Source organism: Pezoporus wallicus, unplaced genomic scaffold (genome assembly GCF_028554395.1).
Source record: "Pezoporus wallicus isolate ANWC-B61680 ecotype Strahan unplaced genomic scaffold, APGP_CSIRO_Pwel_v1 contig_8006, whole genome shotgun sequence".
In the NCBI taxonomy this organism is placed as follows: Eukaryota; Metazoa; Chordata; class Aves; order Psittaciformes; family Psittacidae; genus Pezoporus; species Pezoporus wallicus.
The window spans coordinates 266,494-281,973 of NW_026635487.1; the positions used below are offsets into that span (position 1 = coordinate 266,494).

General features: G+C 51.4%; 1 protein-coding gene across 6 annotated transcripts in view; it reads left to right on the forward strand.

The window, feature by feature from the left end:
- CASZ1 (castor zinc finger 1) overlaps positions 1–15,480 on the forward strand; it is a 280,840-nt gene that overhangs the window by 118,771 nt on the left and 146,589 nt on the right. The gene's annotated exons all lie outside the window — the stretch shown is intronic.

Sequence of the window (15,480 nt, forward strand, 5' to 3'; positions counted from 1 at the left end):
TCCCCCGGGTAAGTATTGTGTGGGACAGTTTCTGATTGACTTGTTTCACGAAAGAAGAGGAGTTTGAGGATGTCTGTGGTCACGGTGGGAAAGTCAGAAAGGTTGTGAGAGGGTGGGACTCTCTGTTTCTAAAAGCCATTTTACTTTCTTCACTGCTTGGCTCCCATCACAGCTTCTCCACAAAGAAAGGTAGGGCACAACATGGGTAGAAGAAAGCCACTGTAGGATAACACCAGTGGGATAATGTATTTATTCTCAATGGTTTGGGGATATGAGAGGTGCCTGGTGGCAATGCCATACTGCTGCACTTAGAAGGGGTGAGGATCCTTGCTGTGGCTGGGCTTTGTATGATGTTCTGTCTCCTCCTGAGGGGGTAGAGGTTTTCTCAAGGGGTCTCTTCATACTGTGTTGGCACCAATGAGTGATGGTGAGGCCTGAATGAAGGTGAGCAACCCAAAGTGCCTGTGGGGATTGTGTATCACCATGTTCCTCTGTCTTTTGCTGCTGTGCCACAGATGATAGTTGGGCAAAGCAGTGTTTCGAGTGCTGTTGTGAGTCACAGGTACAGCTGAGACCTGAACTGAAAGGATCGGGGTGGAGGGACTGTATTGGCTTAGTGAGAAGGAAGAGGAGAAAAGTCACAGGGCTGAGTTGTTGGTTTGGGGCTTCATCTCTGGCTTTGTGTGGCACGGGGGGAATTTACTCTTTCTCAGTGCTCTACCTTAAAGAGCAGGAGCCGTGATCCTCTAAGGCTCAGCAGAGCTTAGTGCCTGCCACGTGTTCGGAGCCTACAGACCTGAGTGCTTTCAGTAAACCTGCCAGGAAATACAGTGTGCTTCAGGATGGGATATGGGTGAACTGTGCCTTCCCACACCTTCCTCGTGCTGAAACTCCTCCAGGGTCTGGCATGCTTTATTTGGAAAGCTTGGTTTTGAGCTGTTAATGTTGGGAATTCTGGCCTTTATCCCTGAGTGAGCTGCTCTGGTGCCCGTGTCCCCTTTTAGAACAGCGGCACACGTCTTCCCAGACCCCCAGAGGCAAGAGAGCTTCCCAAATCAGAGCTCTGCCCAAGGGAATAGGGTAGTGGAACATGAAGAGCCTTGAGGTTTTGTCACATAAGATACAGATTCTCAAGTTTGACTGCAGCAGGTGAATTTTCCACCAAACATCCTTATGTGCCTCTCCAGAGAAGCCCAACATCCATGGAGAATAACTCTGCTGTGGAAGCTGCTGCAGAGGTTCTGGGTCCATTTTTCCATCAGAGGGAGCTTTTCCAGTAGCTCCTGGTGTTGCAAGCCCTCATGTCCATCTGGCATGGGCCTAGGATGTGCAAGACCTTTGAGGCAGGAAGGCAAGAGGAGGAGACAGGTGTATCAGGAATTCCTTAAGTGCTGACATGAACCTTAAGGTCCAGGTTCTTGCAGATCAGTAATCCTTGATGTTTGCCGCCTTCTGCTGGGTGCATTGCCTGTACAAAGCTGGGTGTTCTTTGGGGGCTGTTTTCTGAGGGGCAGAAGCTCATTAGAGACAATGGAAGTATTTCCTTTGACTCCAGCTGTTTTCTGAGGTGCCCCTAGTTGTACAAGCATCACTTCAGTGAAGGAGATGCATTTAAGCTCTCAGGCATGTGGCTTTGTGATCACTCATGCTCTGGACTAGAAATCCCTGTGTTCCAGTCTTCAGCCCTGGAGCAAGGTGTATGGCTTCTACTTTCAAAACAAGCTCAATTGACTTTGGGCTACGGAGGCTGTTTGCACGTTCTCCAGAGCCCATCCCTAGGCTGTGATTGCTTTTGCACTCTGTTTATAAGCACAAGCCGGCTGGTTAGTCCTAGAGCTAGAAAGGTTGGAGGGAGTTTTCTTGTTCGGTTGATGAAGGGTAGCCTTTTTGTGGGGAAAAATGTGGGAAAATGATTAGAAATACCTGCTCTGTCTGTGATTCAATTGACAAACCATTTCCCCTCGCTTCAATCTGAAAAGTAAACCTAAAGTCAGGGCTTAACTTGGATGCACTGTGCTACTTGTGCTGGGATCCTGGGGATCACCGCACGGGAGCGAGGTGGGAACCCTGCCTCGTGCAGCGCTGCAGCTGGCCCAGCCCAGCCAGCCCTGACGGCTCCGATCCTGAGCTGGGGAATATGAAACAGCCTTGCAAAATCATTGTGGAAATTTACCCGCCTGTGTATGAAATCAGCTTGCCTGCCTTTGCCAGGAGGAGTTTAACTTGCCCATTAAAATATACATCTATTTATGTATTACTTGTTCTGTGAGAGAAAATTTTCCCAGGCAGTTACAAAACTCAGTCTAGACTGTAACGTGTGGCATCTGGTGGTAACATGCCATATACATATATCTGAATACAGTATCTACTGTATCACCCTGCTTGGGAGTTAATAGCACGTATCTGGATTATAGCAAGGGCTTTCCATTCACAGCTTGCTCTCACTGGATAAAAGTTTGGCCCGGTTCCTGCCTGCACTGGTCTGAATGGGGCTCTACCCTGCCTGCTTGTACCCAGATAAAGCAAGGCAGGCATTTCCATGCTGCCTGTTCTGACCTGTGGCCCCACGGTCCACCTAGGCTGGAGGCAACAGTTGTGGGGCGCAGCTCTTCCGGTAGGGCTGAGTTGAGGAGAGGGAAAGATGTTAAAAGCCTGGCTGGGATAAGAGCAGGGTTGTCACATCCATCTGCTCAGGCCCTGACGAGCAGCTGATCCATATTGTTAACATATTGCCTGCCATATGGGCTAGCTCAGCTCTCCAGGAACGCTTGGGAGACCTGACCTCTAGTGTGACAAGATGTGAGCATGAAGGATGGGTTGACAACAGCCCTTGGGTCTCGGAGTGTGAAACTGTGTTCCAGCCACTTCCGCTGCCTTCCCTGCGCTCCCTGGCGCTGTCTCTCCCTCCCTCTCTTCCCTCTCTTCTCCCTCGCAGAGGGTTTTTCCTCCCTCCCCTGTTTTCCGCATCCCTGGTCTGCACTAGATCAATGACCTTCACTCATAACCAGACTGGACAGTTCTGACTCCCTCCCCCGGGCCTTCGATCAGATGTTTGGTTGGCGGCTGTGGAAAGCTGAATGGGGGGAAGTCAAAGGAGGGGAAAGACGATCATGTGCTTGGCAGGCCTTCTAGCTGTCCTTCCCATATCTGGCCTGGGAATGGGGCTGAAGCCTGATCCACTAAGGTCCTTAGCACCTCTGGCTCATGTGGCCAATGGCACATGCTCATGCAGCCTTCTCACAGAGGGCCAAGTCCAGCAGTGGGGTCTAGGCAGGTTGAAAAGGCTCAGAGGTTCAGGGGAGGGGCCTGATGTAGAGTTTGAGGGGGAAACACTTGGGAGACACAGAATGATTTAGTCTCAAGCTCAGGGTAGGCACAGTAGAGCCCAAAGCCCTTTGGGAAGCCTGGCTGTGCCCACCAGCAAGTGATTTTGCACTGCAGCATCCACATGAGGGGGAATAGTTGGCTGAGGTGGAAAAGCTGAAGAGGTTTTCCAGCAGTGAGGAAGCAGCTGAGCAGAATCCTTCCCAGGTGGTGAAGGGGGTCTGAGTGCAGAGCCTGTGGGGCAGCGATGTACAAGCACAGAGCTCATGTGTGTGCATGTGTGCAGCAGCTTTTAGCCCTAAAGAAGCCCCGTACTTAAGTGAGGGATGAGAGTTGCCTGGGTGAGCATCACGCAGGAGACCAGCCTGCCGCAGTAACTCAGATGGAAGAAGGAGGTTCAGTACTGGAGGAGACAGGACCAGGCCTTTATGGGTTTAGACCTTGCTTTCCCTGCCACCTTCAGTCATTCTTCTGACTTCATGGTATTCTCAGTCTCCTAGAGCCGTGCAGATGAAGGTGGCCAGCTCTTTCCTAACGCCTCTGTCTTCACACTTGAACTTTATGGACGTTAAATCCTGGCACTGGTACAGCAAGCACGAGATTTGCCATAAACCTCAGTGGAGTCAGGATTTCAGCCTTGGCTCCTCAGAAAAGGAGCGGGATGTTTCCCAATCTCTCTTACCCATCAGCTCTGTCAGACCTGCAGGCATGACTTACCTGTCTCTTAGCCTCCCCAGGTAAGGGCTGCCTTTCTTTTAAACGCCTGTCCTGTGAAAGTCAATATCCTCAAAAAAGCTGTGATTTCACTGCTCTCCATAAAGCTTTTAGGCCTATTTAGGGTCTTTTCTCACCCTCCTTCCCCATACATCTGCAATGCAATGAGCATTAAGAGTGTTTATTTGTAGAGGGGAGCCCACTGAGGTATTGCAAAATAAAACACGGTGATGAGTCGTGGTTTATTTACTCAAGCCTCACTGATGTAACAAACCTGATTTTATGCTAATAATGACTCAGAAGCAGAGTTGGGAGGAGAAGCCAGATCTCCTGATTCCTTTAGCCAGATCTCCTGATTCCTTTAGTCAGATGACAGTATTTCTTCCTTAGCCTTACTAGATTCAGCAGCAGTTCTCTCAGCTGGGATGCGGGAGGAATTCCATGGCACCCTGATGAAGGAGGTAGCTAAAGGAACAGGTTAATAGGGCTCTGCCAGTTACACATGTAGGAACAGTTCAGCTCTGGTAGGGACTCTGTGTGAGGCTGTTTGTCTGTCCGTAAGGCAGCTATCCAGTGGGAGCCACCCCTGGCGCTGACCTGCCGGAGTTCCTGAAGGAAAACCGGTTGGAAGGCACTTGGAGCAATCAGTGCGAAGTATGCACCCGAGTGTTCGAGGGAAATGCATGTTCAAAATGTAGTTCTTAGAAATCTGTTGATAAACCCAAAAAATGTGAGAAATGAGCAAATAGTGGGAGGTGAATGTGGTCTGTTCTCTGATGGCTTCTCTTGGGGCTCATTCCAGAGCTGGTGCTCAGCCCATGGGGCAGTGCTGGAGGTGAGGCTTATCTCACTACTTGAGCTGAATATGGAAGGCCTGTTCTAGCATATTGCCTCTGACAAATTATGTATTAATGCTGGGGCTTTTTGCTGTGGTGTTATTACTGCAGTTATACATTAACCATTAAGAGCCACAGGTAAGCCATCTGCTGAGGTAAAGCAGCAGAGCTGTGTTTCAACCTCTTCTTTTGCCAAGGCAGTTTATGATCTGTCCCAGTGTCTTTCTTGTGATTCTTGCCGAGTTTGTCTTAGCTGTACATTAATGGAACATACAAGAGAAAAAGAGGAGGGGAGAAACTAAGGTGAATTTGAAAGTAAAATGAGCAAACAATATTGCCAGACTTGTCCTTTCAGAAGTCAAAAGCTACCCCCCCCTCCTCTCCCCAGTTATAGGGCTTAATAACAGCGAGGTTTCTGTGTGTTTAGGATGCACAGATATCACATTGCAGGTTGCTGTGCCCTGCGAGTGGGAGAGCAGAGGGATCAGAGGGAGGGATAGCACTCTACAGACGTTGTTGTACTAAACAGAATTCTGATGTAACCTGCAAGATCTCAGGCTTTAAGAAAAACACAAAGCATTGCAAGGTTGACAGAAGTTGGCACATAGGAGCAATTCCTGCTTGATTATCATGTCCCTGAAGTGTGCTGACCTAGAGAACAGCCTACTCAGGGACCTGGTTGCCATCCTCCCTCACCAGGGCTAGTTACAACAGGAGCTGAAGGCAGTTGCCCTGAAGGCCAGGAATGTTTTAGTAGGCTTCTTTTACCCAGCTCACATACAACATGGGGCAGAGGGGTCTGTGCTCTCTGACAGCCTGTCTTTGAGGAGCTGGTATCCTTGATCCCTGATAGAGGGATAAAGGTAGAGATCTGTCCTGGGGATGGAGGGAGGAGAGCTTCTTGGCATCTTCGACTGTAGCAGCAGAACCCAGTGCTGCTGCCAGCCCTGCTTGTTCCCTGGGATAGTTGGGCTCTGGCTTTCCCCCCAAGAGGTTCCTTCCTTTGCACATGAGACTGCTGTATTCCTGTCTTTCCCAACCCAGAGGGAGCTGCTGGACCATGAGGGTTACTTCCTCCTCCTTCCTCCCCAACTTCCCAGCACTCCTAACCTGGGGTTGACCAGCAAGGGGAAAGTGCAGCCACCCACCCCTGGAACAGGCTATCCAAGCAGGACCTGAACAAGGAACAGGGACCATTTCAGGTGCTTCCCAGGACCCCACCAACATCAATCAGCTAGCAGCTTCTGGGCTTGCTCTTTGAACCCTGCCACATTAGCTACCATCCCTGTATCCTGTTCTCTTCTACCCACTTGCTCATTCCCCTGTGCCACTTTTTATGGGTTCGCCAGAAAGGATAAGAGATTTTTCTTTCCCTTGTTTGCTTCACTCCATTACTCCCATCTGTTCATGCAGGCCTTCAGTCCCTTTGTTTTTCAGTCTTGTGGATTTGGGTGCTCTGTTTGCTCTCTGGGATGCTCTTGCAGACCAGCCTGGTGTGGGAAGGAGGTCTGGTGCACAGGCCAGCACAAGGGGTGGGGGGAAATGTGCCTCTTCAAATTAATCAGAGTTTTCTCCTCCAGAAATGCTAATGGGGGAAAAGCAATTAAAGCAGCCTGGTTTTTATTAAGTAATCTGTGTTAAGAGCTTGTAATGAAGTTTAGTGCCGCTGTGACTCGATATTTCAGCTTCATCGGTTTGAGTCAAAACAATCCAAAGTGGGAAGGGAGCGAGGAGGTGAGCAGCTCCCCAGCTTTCCTGCGTAATGTGACCATGACGTTCTTCATCCTGCCCTGAAAGGCTGCACTGCGTAAGGAAGGGAGCTTTAGAACCTGCACACACAAACTGGATGGCTTCTCCTGGTTTAAAATACCTGTTCTTTAGTGGGGATGAGCCTTGGAACAGCCTTTGTCTCGTTTCTTGGGGTAGTTGTAAGTACCAAGTTTTCCATAAGGAGCAGTGAAGGGTTGGAACCAAGGATCTTAAGGTCCTTTCCAGCCCTAACTATTTGATGATTCTGTAACTGGGACAGCAGAGAAGAGGTGGGACCCTCCAGAGCCTCTGAACAGGTTCCCAAAGCTTTTCCAACATCTGGGGAAGTTTAGGTGTGAGCGTGTGAATGATGCCAGTCATTCCTGTCCTCTGCACCTCTAGGCCTGCGCTCGCTGCCCTCTGAGCAGCACAGGATGGCAAGGCGCCAGGGATGCGAGGATGTGGAAGTAGCCCATCTCCTCCTCCTCTCCTTCCTCCCAACCCCAGGAGAAGGCAAGAGGAAAAAAGGACAATGTCTCTTTAAACAACTCCATGCCAAGCCTTTGCCGTCCTGTTTTATCTGAAGTCCAACCGCATGTTGTTCCAGGGCCGATCCGCTTTAGCTAATTAATAATCTGACAGGAGCCACCCAAGGGATTAGCTGCTGAGACGAGCCAGACCAAACCCCCAGCAAATGAGCCCCGTGCTCCCGGGGGACTCGGAGGTGACTTTGGGGGGCAGGGGGCTGCACCACATGCAGAAGGGTGTCGAGGGCCTGAAGGGGATTTATGGCATCTGAGAAGGTGAAGGGGGAGGTAAGGGGTTACAATTTATGAGATGTAAACTAATAAATCAGTTAGTTGAGGAGGGGAAAGGGGGAGCACCAAATTAAAAGATAACATCTTAAAGGAGCAGTGTAAATTGATGGTGTTCCTTGTGGCAGGGGGTACCAGGAGAGCTCCCAGTTGGAGCTTCCTCTCTACTGGCTGGCTGGTAGAGAGGAAGAGAAAAAAGGGTGTTGATGGTCATGGAGGGAAAGGGAGAAGCATCTTCACACAAACAGATGATGGGGTGGCTTTTGTGGCAGCAGCGTGAAGGAGGGCACAAAGCCACCTCTTGGTCACAGAAGACAGGGGCTGTGGTGCCCCTGGCCTGGGTAAGGGGGTGCATGGTCATCCTTTGCACTTAGTGCTCCCAGTTGGGCTTCCAGCTTTATGGGGAGCTCTTTGGTTCCCTACTTGTTGAATGAGATTAGTGGAGTGGGTCAACTTGGAGCCAGGCAAATCACTGTTAGAAGAGCTGTGTGAGGACAGTGTGATACATTTTCTTGTCCAGATTTGCCTCTTCAGTGACTCTTCAGGCAGTGATGGGGTTTGGAGTTTGCTGCTGAGGCAAGTGTTTGGTTTTGTTGTGGATGCTTGCAGAGGTCTGGGGCTTCCTGGTGGTAAAGGTCCATTTCAGGTTCTCCTCTGATTTGGGGAGCTGTGTGCCTGCTGGGTATGGTAGTGGCCTTGGGCATTGGTTTTCCCCTTCCTCCTCCACTGACTAGTCCCAAAGCTGTTTTGCCTGTTGCTTTTCCATACGAGTCCTTTCTGGTGCCTTGAAACCTCTCCTGGCCCAGGGTTCTATCTGAGAGCATGCCCAGGCCTCAGCTCTCTCTAGGGGCTGCTCTAATGCAAACAGTAATGCAAGATGGGATTTCCAAAAGCCTTCTTAGGGAGATTTGTAATCCCTGCCCCATGACGGTGCTAGACACAAGCTAATGGAGAGGGACCTGTGTGAGCTCTCTCTGCCGACCCAGAGCAAGCCTCTGAACCCTTGCCAAAGGCCAAGCTCTTGATGTTGTTGTCTATAAGGGCAGGAGATTCCTTTCTTCTCTCCATCCCCACCTATCCTGCAGCAGGCCTGGGGCAAAGTGGTCCCTTCTCTACCTGGGGCTGTGGCTGGGGAACGCCTCTTTGCTGAAGGGGTCTTGGGCTCATGTGAGAGCTGCCCTGGAGTGCAGAGCCTGCAGATCACTCTTCCAGTGGGGCAACTACATTAAGCAAACCAAACTCATCCAACTTCTTCTACATATTCCCTCTAGAGAGCTACCTTGCAGCTTGCAGGGTCCCCAGGAGAGACATGTTGGGCTGGGACAGCTTCTTGTGAGCTCTGGAGGCAGGGAGTTGGGAGGGAGCAGTGCTGTGCCTTGGTGGAGCTGAAGTGTGATGCTGAGCCACCTTCCTTTCCATGCAGCTTTGGTGGGCTCTAGCTTGGGTCTGGGCTGCCAGAGTGGTCTAGAGCCACTGGAAACCTCTCTCTGCCCTTCTGCCAGTGCTGTGCCATTGCATCCCATCCCATCCCATCCCATCCCACCCCATCCCACCCCTCCTCGCCCCGCTGTGCTCACGCAGTGCTGTGGCAGTGTGTGGGAAAGCAGTTCCGGAGGCTGGGCTGGCAGTCGCGCCGTCGCAGCCGTGGTTTGGCCTCCCTCCTGCAGAGCTGCCCGTGGCCCACGCTGCCTCCTGACCAACATCATTAGTGCTGGTATTTATATTTCATTAACAACATGAAGCCAAAATGGTATTAAAAGCAACACCAATGATAAATAGCTTATTAATAAACAGGGAACCGGCTGCACCACGCGCAGATTCAATCCCTTCCTAAACATGTCTCTACCACTAAAACCAGCCTTTTAACGCCTGCTGTGCCGGAGGGATTTAAAGGATGCTTTGGGGAAGGATGGGAATGGGATGGGGGGACAGCGTCATCCAGTTTGGTTCTTAATAGAGCAGCTGACTTGGGGTTGGAGAAGGTTTCGGTCACTCCAAGTGCCGCTGTATTTCGACTGCTGGGTGGGAGACATTTGGTTCTGTTTCTAGTGTAATATTGATTATGTTGAAACAGCAGTAGCACAGAAAAGCAGAGAGGTTTAAGATGCAAGTGAGTGTCTACCTTTGATTTTACCATCCTCTGCCCTGTTTCCCCTGCACACCTCTCCCTGGCTTGGGCAGCACCATCCAAAGAGCCACCAGCACATTGCCTCCTGCCTGCACCAAGCCTGCTCTCTCGCAGTGATCTCTGAGGACGTTCTCTGTCCTCATTCCTCCCTGTGTGTTTGTTCTAGGGATTAAGAATGTTAAAAACATGCCTTTTCTCTAAGCTTGTCAATCAATTGATTATTTTGGGGTTTTGTTTTTGTTTGCCCCCAACTCCTTCTTCTCTGAAAGGGCTTCCCATGCTCCTGCCCCACCCCAAGTACAAAGGCCCTTTTATTGTTCTTCCTGCTCCTTCTTTCAGCAGTAAATTAATTACCTCAAGAACTTGGATGACTTTGGAGTCAGAGGCTCCCCGTAAACCACCTCTGGGTTTCTCAGAGGAGAGGTTCCCCTCTCCAAATGCAGCTCCTGCACTTCCCCAAGCAGGAAAGCAGGGCTTTGCCTTGCTTGGTCACATTTGGGCCATGCAGCACAAGCTGCTGCCTCCTTTACATCCAGACACACTCCTCCACTCCAGTGTGGATCCCCCTGCTCTTCCACATCCAGTGTCTGGTCAGCAGCACTGCAGCCTGCACCCAGCACCCCACGTCTGTTATCTCCAGAGGCAGCAGTGGCAGGTCCTGGGCATGCTCCTGGTCCCTGCTGCCTGCATAGGCATGCTCTGCATGCAGCTCCCCAAGCTGGGCAGCTCTCCAGTTGGTCACGCTCATGTGTAGTGCTCTGGCTGCATGCACCTTGCTGGCTTAGGTTGCAGTGATTGCAGGTTTAACACAATGACTGTGTAGTCTCCCTGCTGTGGATTGGTTTGCTCAGCTTTCAGCTTGCATCATGCAAGGGTTTACATGAAGAGCAAGACCTCTTCCCTAGCCTGACCATGTCTGAATGTCAGGTCTCCCTTGTAAACAGTGCACCATGAAGCATAATTTCCTACCCTCCTGTTCCGAAGCACGGTGGTGGTCCTGAATTTAGGATTTGAGATGCAGCTGGAAACTTTCTGCCTCTTCCTCTCCTAGTCCTTAGGTCCTTCTGTTACAGACTGGATGGGAAGGGGGAACAAGAAGGCTGCAGAGCCAACTGGACCTGTGTCTTGCACATGATGGAGAGAAGCTGAACCAGAAGAGTGTTGTACCATTTGTTTATATGCCAGTGTGGGCAGTATCATGGACTGCGTGTCTCCTGCTCAGCTGAACTGTACATTTTGTGTCCTGGCAGAGTCATGTAAGAGAGGAAACTCATCAGAACCTGCCTGCTTCAGGCCCAGCTGTCTGTGGCAGGGTCTGTCCCTTACTCACATGAGCATTAAGACACTCAGATATTCAGAGCAGGGAGGGGAGGGGGAGAGAAGAGAGACAAACCAGGCATCAAGATAATCATGATTTCCCCAGAGCCATGCAGAGAACTCAGAGGCTGAAATCCAGCAGCATCTTTTCCATCTCCCTCTTGCCACAGCATCGAGGATAAACCAAACCCCCCTGGTGCTGGGCACCTTCTCTGATCCCCAGTCCTCACCCTGGGGCTTCCCCGGGAGCCTGGCAGAGCAGGGGCAGGAGGAGAATTGGCTGTGCCAAGGCTTCTTAGGGCTGAAGGTGATAGGAGTGGCCTTCTCCCTTAGTCCCTCTCTATTCCTGTGCTTTCTTTCCCTACTTCTGGAATCTGTTACACATGAACTACTGTTGCCTGCTAGTTCTCAGGTGTTCTCTCCTTTGAATAACCAAACAAGGAGGCAAGGTCTAGAGTCCTGCTTTACACTGTAAAGACTAGTCTCTGCGTAAGAGACTCTTAGGTGGAAGGGAGCAGAAGCTTCCCCCATCTGCTGAGGCATATGGTTCATAGGAAGTTCTGACGTGCTCCTGGGAGGACCCTGTCTGCCAGTGAAGAAGGAGATTATTGTGGAAGCTGTCTCGCATCAGCTCTAGGGATGAGGGATGAGGGATGTCTGTGAGCCGTGCCCTGTTTCATACCCTGGCAGCATGAGAACAGCTAGAGGTGGCCTGGCATTCTGTGTCCAAAGGGTGGCTTCCCACGGGATGTGCAGGTGGAGGGGAGCTGATCCGTACCCAAATCCCAAACTATCGCCCTTAGCACCCACCCCTACCAGTTTTACAGACTCCATGACCTGCCTGTTCCACTGCAGCTCTCTCGATGGAGCGTCTTCCCTTGGAAGGCATTTTAATCAAACTTGACTGAGGAGTGCTGAAAAACATGAGGAAGTAATTAGAAATATGAATTTACAGCCTCCTGGAGAACCTCCCTCTTTCTCTCTCTGCATAACGCCTGTGTTTACCCACATTTCCTACCGTTACCAGCCTCATTCTTCAAGCCCTCCTCCGCTTCACTGCCTTTGTCCAGAGCTGGGGTGTCAGATTTGTGACCCTCAGTGCTGCGGCAGAGAAGAGGGAAGGTAGAGCCAGTCGTGGGCAGGCCTGTGGCCCTCGCTTGCTGCAGTAATAACGCGGTGGGAGGACAGTCCCAGGAGGAAGTTGCAGGTTCCCTGAAGGAAATTGGCTGGAACAGCCTCCCTGATTGTCTGTGATTTCCCAGCTAGATAGGCCCCAGGGGAGGGGGTAGGCTGGAGCAGGGTGGAATCAGCCTGGAAATCGGGATGGGCTGGATGCTTCCTCCATAAAGGTGTTATTTTCTCATTTAGGGTGTTCTTGAGGGTCTTTTTTTGGCTTTCACACATGAAACCGTGATTCTGGGAAGGTGAGCGGAGCTTGGATGACTGCAGGATCCATAAGCAGCTCCTAGGGATGGTCACATACTCCAGCATCATTGGCTTTTGCTCTGTGCTTCCAGCTTGTCCATCCTTCTCCTTTTTTCCCATGTACCCGGGGTGAGTCTGGCATCGTCTGTACAGAACAGAATGCTTCCAGCTCTCTGCTCAATACACACCAGAGACTTTAAGCCCTTGGCAGAAGGGAGAGTGAGGAGAATTGTGTGGGTGAGACTCCAAACCCAGTCCAGTTGCCTTGGGCAGGAATTAAGGGGCAAGGTGTGAGCTGTGCGTGGGGGCAGCAGCAAAGCTAAAACACTCCAGCACTTCTCTCATCTTCACTTTGCTTTCTTCTTAAAGCAGGAGGAGAAATGGCTGGAAAGTCACTGGGTGCTCAGGAACGTGCTCTTTGACAGCCTGTGTGGGGATTAGGAGCAGCGCTGTGTTTGTTGGTGGTATTTAGCAGGAACGGGTGTATTTGGATGATCCTTCAGCGCAGTAAAGAACAAGCTGCTTCTAACCAGCAACTTCTTTTCCTTTTTGAGGGTTAGGCACTAGGGGGAATTTATTTCCCTTGTCCCTAAAGGGGCTGGAGCGCCAGCTGTCTCTGTGCAAGCAGGGAAGGCATTCCCTCTGTCTCCAGCAGGCATCTGGTGGGGGGTTGAAGGGAAAGCTCTGGAGCCCCTGGGGTTCCTGACTCAAATCCCAGTTTCACTCACTGGAGCTCTCATCTTCTGGACAGTAAAAAGAAACCAACCCCAACTGCTTTTCCCCAATCTGCTATCATGGCCCTACCCTGGGCTGTTGGGTGATGAAGGAGAGAAGGGGGAGTAGCACAAGTTCTCCCTCGGGATCCCCTCTTACACTCTCATTTTCCTGTAACCACTTTGGTTTTGGGGCTAATTAAAGGCTCTGAGCAGTTTGCAGCCTGTGGGGTTTCTTCTATTTGGTTCTTCAGCAATTAACTTTTTTACTGAACAAAGTTTTGATTGAGCTGGGAAGGATCTGGGGCCCATGGCTTGGCTTAAACTTCCATAGTCCTGTGAATCCATGCTCTTTCCTCTTCCTCCGCTGATAATTCCTCTCAGTGCTGTCCAAAGCCTTTGTGCTCTCTCCTCCACCTTCCCTCTCACCAAGCCCCTTCTTCTGCAGAGAAAAGAGGGAAGCAGGACCCTTTTTCCCCCTCTTCAGTGGGCCAGGAGCTCTTTATTCCAAGCTGCAGATGCTTCCCGCACAGCGGTTTTCCCATGCCATAGTCCCAACGGGCCGGGAAGAACCTGAGCTGCAGGACGAGCCTGTCTGTGAGCAGCTGTGCCTGTCCTCCTCCAGGGTCTCAGGGTGTTTGTGGGCTTAGTTCCCTCCTTGCCAGCCCTTTCCTCAGCACATCTCTTGCTTTCCTTGCACTGGGAGAGCCCTGGGCTCCCGTCTTCCCTCGTGGTCCATGGGGCCGAGGCTGCGCAGGCTGGGGGTTAGGTGTCCACATCCTTGAATCAGCCAGCCCAGCAATGCCTGTTGGCCAAGAGCCTGTGTTCTGCCCTCAGAGCTGGTGCTTGCCCTCACCTCTCAGGGACTCCTCTTTGGATGACCAAGGTCATAAACCTCCACACCCAGCTGAAGGGCCTGATCCTATCTCCAGCTCTTTGCTGACTGTCTTGGCACAGCTGAAAGCACCTGACACATCACTCCGCACCGGCTCCTCCATCCCCTTCTCCATGGAGAGGAAGGGTGAACCTTTCCCACTCAGCTGTTTCAGAGTCCTTCACCCCGCTGGGCTCCCGCCAGGCACTTGCACAAGGTAACAAGTGTTGGATGCTTTTGTTATTCTGGGGGTTGGGGCTTTCTGTTGTTATTTTCCCCGAGCACTGTTTCCTTTGCTGCTGTGTGGTGGTGGAGGCAGCTGTCCCTTTCAATGAGGAGCGTGGGCACCCAGGAGCCGCCCCGTCCCGGGGCTGGTTTCACCTTCCCTCATCCCTGCTGTGTTGCCTGTGGTGGGGTGCCCATGCCAGTGGGGTGTGCGCGCTTTGGCTTGCAGGGAGTGCACCTGCAGCTCCGAGCACTCACACACAGGGTGTGCCGGTGCCGCGCGTGTGCTCCCTTGGCACCGCTGAGTGGTGGGTGTGAGTACCACTGTGCTTCCCATCCGTCCATCCATCCATCCATCCATCCATCCATCCATCCATCCATCCGTCCGTCCGTCCATCCATCCATCCATCTGTCCATCCATCTGTCCATCCATCAGCCTGTCCTTCTGTCCATCCACATGTCCGTCCATCCATCCATCCATTTGTCCATTTGCCTGTCCACCCACCCATCTGACCACCTGCCCATCCATCCATCCATCCACCCGTCCATCTGCCTGTCCGTCCATCCATCCATCCATCCATCCATCCATCCATCCATCCATCCATCCATCCATCCACCCATCCACCCATCCACCCACATGTCCATCCACCCATCTATCCATTCATCCATCCATCTCCCTCTCTACTTGTCTATCCACTGTCCATCTGCCCACCCATCATGTAGCGCACGCTCTGCATGGGGCACTCTTACCCTGGATGTCTTCAGCATGCAGGGATCTTCACCAGCTTTTCTAAAGGGAAAACCACAGCTCTTTGCTTCCCAGCTCCCCCCCAAAAAAGGCAAATGAAACACAAATGAAACCCCAGCCTCCCCTGTGTGCATACACCAAACTTGCTGTCATCTGTAGAAGGTACCCAACTTTATCCCAAACGCTGGAGGTCTGCGGCAGTTGGAGTGCAGGAGGGAGAAAACCCGTGGTTTCCAAGGACTGATTAGATGGCATGCCAAGTGTATTAAATTTTGCAGACATTTTAACAGCAATATGCTAGATAGTTGGGTGTCCCCTGAGGCTGCTGGATTTTTTATATCCTTCACAGAAGGTCAAAGCCCTCTTCTGCCTGCCCCCTCCCTCTCTCTGCTGTCTCTTTCTCTTTCATTCCATGTCCCTTTCTCTGTCACCATCCCTCTTTCCCTTTCCCTCTCTCCTTTTTTTGGTGCACTTTCCCTGTCTCTTTTGCTCGGTGTGTGTAAAATAAGATCAGTCATTTGTGAGTTCCTTGGTGAGTGGGAACTCTCGCATTCCCTGTGGTCTCCTCACACAGAGATGGGTATGCTGGGGCTTTCCCCTCTCTTTTCTGCA